Here is a 4,975-nt window from a genome sequence, read left to right as displayed (position 1 = left end):
TTGTTTTATTTTGGATGAGAAGTTTTCATGCAAGAAGAAGAGATTGTAAAGAATAAATATTTTGTGACTGGGAAGAGAAAAAATTGTCAATGACAGTTGAAGAATGGTAAGTACACAAGGTAGTACTCATTCCTTAAAGGATACAAAGCCCTAAAATTGAGGTCTCATTTGGTATCTCCCTTGCTTGCACACTTTGCTCAACATCACGACCATTGCCTTTTCCTCTAACACTTGCATTATTCCCTCTGTCTGGACTAGTCTTCTCTCTGATGTTTTCATGAGGAGCTCTCTCCTGTCAATCGTACATCACTCATCAGAGAGACCATTCTAACCCAACAGTTTGAAACAGCTATTTTCTCAATGGGACTCACATTGTATTCTATCCTCTATTACTAATTTAATTCTATTCATAGTACTTATCACTGTCTGATAGTTTTACCTTCTTTATTGTTTGATTGAATATCTGTTCCCTCCCTGTAGAACTGTGTTGCCCAGTACAGTAAACATTAGCCAAACCTGACTATTAGAGTTAAATTTAAATTAATTAGAATTAAAAATTAAAAGTTCTGGTCCTCAGTCACAGTAGCCAGGTGTCATGTACTCAAAAGTCACATGTCTATAGTGGTTACGGTATTGTAAAATGTAGATATAAAACACTTCTATCAATGTAGGCACCTCTGTTCTTGAATGTAAATTCTATGAGATCTAGGGACTTGTTGGTCTATATACCACCGTATCTCCGGTACCTTAAAGTAAGACTTGAGAACTGATATTTTTTGATTGAATGAATGGGCCAGTTTCCCAGAGCAAATGGATCACATAGAGCAGATAAAAGAGATGAGGCTGAATCCATAATTTGATCCAGATACTGAAACACTTCACATGCTTAAATAAGGAGTTTATACTTATAGCTTAAAAATCAAATGGGAGTCACTGAAGGTTTTGAAATGAAGGATAACATGATCAAATATCCAGCTTAAAATGATTCTTTCCACCGCATGAGCAGAATGATTTGGATCAGGAGGGAGTGATGGCAAGAAAATTATTCTCACTGTAAAAACATGAGATGTAAAGTGACTAAACTGAATTTGAGAAGGAAGAATCAATACAGTCAGTGCCCATGTTGGTCAGAAAAGGCTATATTACACAGAGGTAACAACAACTTCAACATCTCAGTGGAACTGACTTTATCTTTGGTTGACATGACATTTCCTGTGGACCGGGAGGTGACTCTGCCCCACACTGTCACCCGGGTACCCAGATGGATGGAGGTCTACACCACCTAGAGCACAGACTCCTTTGTCACGACGGCAGGGAGAGAGGCTGGCAGGGAGAGAGGCTGGCCAGTACGCGTGGCTTTGAAGTCCCTCACTGCAGAAATGACACCTGCTACTTCTATGAAACATTACTAGCTGAAATCAGTCACATGGCTCTAACTGCAAGTATTCAGGAAATGTAGATGAACAAAGATATTCATCTATGTATTTATTTTGTGAATCAATCTGTCCGCCATGTTGATAATAAGATATGAGGAAATAAGGAGAGTGAGATGAATCACATACATCTCTGAACTTTCTATTCATATACGATTTAAATCTGTACATAGCAGAATTCACAGAGATATGTGGTGGTCCAAAGATATATTATTCATAATAATAGTAAGTGGTAATGAGCAGAGCATCCCATCAGATGACAGATAATGAAAGGATGAATAATATATGGGTAACACTGATTATGTGTGGATCACTAGGAAAACTGCCGTGAACAAGGCAAACATTATCCCTGCTTCAACTAAACTTAGATTCTAGTATATGAAACATACAACAACTAATCCCATAATTTGCGACTTATAATTTTATGTGCTACAAACAGAACACACAGTGTTATACCATAAGAATAGTCTGTTATTCGTACTGCTAATTAATAATCATTTTGGTCATTTCTGCTTTTGTTCTTTTAATGTTTCCTTTAATTTATATTCTTTCTGTGAAATTAAAATATTCATCAGTTGAAAGTAATAAGAAAAGGGAATTCATGATATGGTAGGGACTTTAGTGGACACTTCAAACAATCTACTCACTTTTTAAAAATGATTCACTAATATCCTACCACTGACTTTTGCTAAATCACTTAGTTTTTATTCACTTAAGTATCCAACCATTGTGTCAGGATCAATACTTGCCCTGTCTTTGCTTACTGTATGTTGATATTCCAAAATAGGTTACAAATTGAGGCAGAACACATCATAAAGAATATGCTAAGGAAAGAAATATAAAGATACCACATCAGCTCAGTTTTACATGCCTACCATCTTATCACGTCATGGTGCTTTGTAAGTGGCCAACGTTCCATTACTGAATGAATGCTGTTGTGTAGAAGTAATTGTCCACAACAAACGTGACTCTAAGAATTTGGCAGTGATGCTTCTCAGTGACTCTGAAATGAGTTATTCAATGGCGAGTCATCGCTATAAAGTATCCCTGGGGCATGAGCAACACCGGGAGGATGACATTTCAATAATTTTTCTGTCGTCATGTTATTTGAGAACTAAAAATATTGAGCAGGTATCACCCATCCAAAAATGTTCTGTCCTTTAGTGACCCGGCATGTTTTCCATTTTCTTCTTTTCCTTTTAAGTGAAGATATTTTCTGATCACCCCATTTCTGGATAGTGGCCTTGGAGCTCCAGGAAGAATCTTATCTTATTCAGTAGGCACATGACGAAGAGTGCTGGTATGTCACTTACCTTCAAAAGAATATGAGCCCAAATTATATTCCCATCTCTGCGAATGTTTCCCTAGTAAGATGCGATGACCTCAATGACCCTGAACCCTTTCTTCAAGCCCAGGACCCTCTGCGTTCTCCCTTGCGCTGTGCTAGAAAATTCCTCAGCCTTCTGTGACCCACAGCACTTGGGAGGGCATCATGTGTCCACTTCCCTTCTGTAACTGCAGAGGAGTAATAGCCCCTCACAGCGCCACTGGCATTCCTGTTTCCCATTCAGCATTGTCTCCTTCCAGAAGAGCCACATTCAAGCTCTGTGCTGGATTCAGCTTTCAGACGTTCATGAAAGGGTGCAGGGCAGCCAACGTACAGCTGAAGCTGCAACATCAGTCTGGTGATACATAATGCATCACACAGCACTGGGGCCATGTTTTGCTTTGACTGAAGTGCCAGTGACTCAGAGATGAGTTTTTCTTTCTTTTTTTTTTTTTTTTCCTTCCCCCTATTTTAAAGGCATAAAGTATTGTGGATATAACATTTTCTGGCCAGGCTGTAACTATAGCTTCCCCACCAGCTGTTGCCCACATGATAATGGAACTCTGCAATAATATTAGGGGTGTGTGGGAAATCTATGGCCAACTTAGTCACTCAGGCAGTGCTCAAAACCTCTGGGTGAGGGCTGCCATGGGAGATAACTTGCCATAGATGAGCTGCCTGGAACTCTGCAAAGTGCATGCTTCCACACCCCCTGGGACGGTCCAGAGCTGCGCCTGCATTCACAGGCGAGAAGGGAATAGGCAACACAGATGCCAGGAACCACAGATTTTTGGTTTTCAGTATAATGACTGATTTGACAGCTCTTTTACTTATTTTTCAAAGGCCATTTGGATACTGTGCCCTCAAAATGTCAAAACCAAATACTCCTTTCATCTGGTAGAAAGCCATTCTTGGCTCTATTGTGTCAAGTCACCTTTGTCTGTTTTGCCACAGAGAAGTGAAAAAGTAGAATACTTAATAGCTTTCTTTTAAAAAACTTGGGGGGCTTAACACCTAAGCAGGAACATGACCTAGGCAACGGAACTTTGATTCTCAGTGGTGACAGGGGACAGCCAGTGTGGAGCTGTTATGTTATCCATGGTTTTTGGCATTACATTTGCACATGGGAACACCTGGAGTTTATGTAAACTAACCGGTGTCGCCTGGTCAGAAAGAAGATTGGCCATCTAATCATCAAGACAAATCCGTTCAATACAGCCACTAACTAGCAAAAGACAAAAATCACAGATTTTCAGTCCTTGAGATCAGACATTTAGATTATCTAAAATCCTTACACAGCATTGATTCTATTGTTTGTTTCACATGACAGGGAATTGCAGAACTTGAGAGCAGGATGGGACTTGTGAAGGATTAAAACTAACAGCTCGTATTTGTATACCCCCTTAGAGTTCTCAAATCACTCTAGAGCATACCTTCCTTCCTTCTTTAAGACGTACAGATCAGTACTTAGCCACCTGCAATAGTAAAGGAGACAGGCGTGTCCTCCTCTCAGGAAGCATATGATTTAAGGCAAAAGCCAAACAAGAAATGACGATCAGTGTGATGGACGGTGTGTTTGGGGAGGTACGTGGGGCTATGGGGGCACACGACAGGCACGCTTCACGCGTCCGGGGGCAGAGCTGGTGCGAGAGTGGAGTCGCAGGGGAAGAGCGCTCCTGGCAAAGGGGGCCGAGTGGGGCTCCTTGCCTCTCCTCCCGCAGAATTTCCTCAGCGTCAGGCGGAGGTGAGTGTGAGTAGTGGGAAAGCCAGCAGCTTCTCTAAGGAGCTGCTTTAAAGTGCTCTCCTTCTGTGTCCTCGGGGAGCAGGAAAGCTGGAGGAAATGGGCCCCGTGGGGTTTTGCTCACGCCTCGGTGCCTCTGGGCTGATCCCCGACAGCAAAGAAAGGAAAGACTCCCCTTTAGAGGCAAGCGCACCCCAGGCTGCTCCGTGCCCCTAGGGTTGAAATCAGGCGGTAGGAGTGCCCGTCGTGTGACTCAAGGAGGAGGGCTTGGTCTTCCCTTGGCCCGTCCCCTTATCTATTCAGTTCCGTGCCGCCCTCAGAAGCCTGGACCACTGCACCTGACATCTGAGCCCTCGTCTGGTGGCCGTCTGTCTGGTCCAGCTGCCCTGTCTGCCGTGAGGGAACACACCCCATTGATTTTTTGCAGAGGAGGTTAGACCCAATCTTAACAGAGGATTCATTTTTAATATTAGA

This window comes from Eschrichtius robustus, chromosome 15 (genome assembly GCF_028021215.1).
Source record: "Eschrichtius robustus isolate mEscRob2 chromosome 15, mEscRob2.pri, whole genome shotgun sequence".
Lineage (NCBI taxonomy): Eukaryota > Metazoa > Chordata > Mammalia > Artiodactyla > Eschrichtiidae > Eschrichtius > Eschrichtius robustus.
This window is presented reverse-complemented; position numbering follows the sequence as displayed.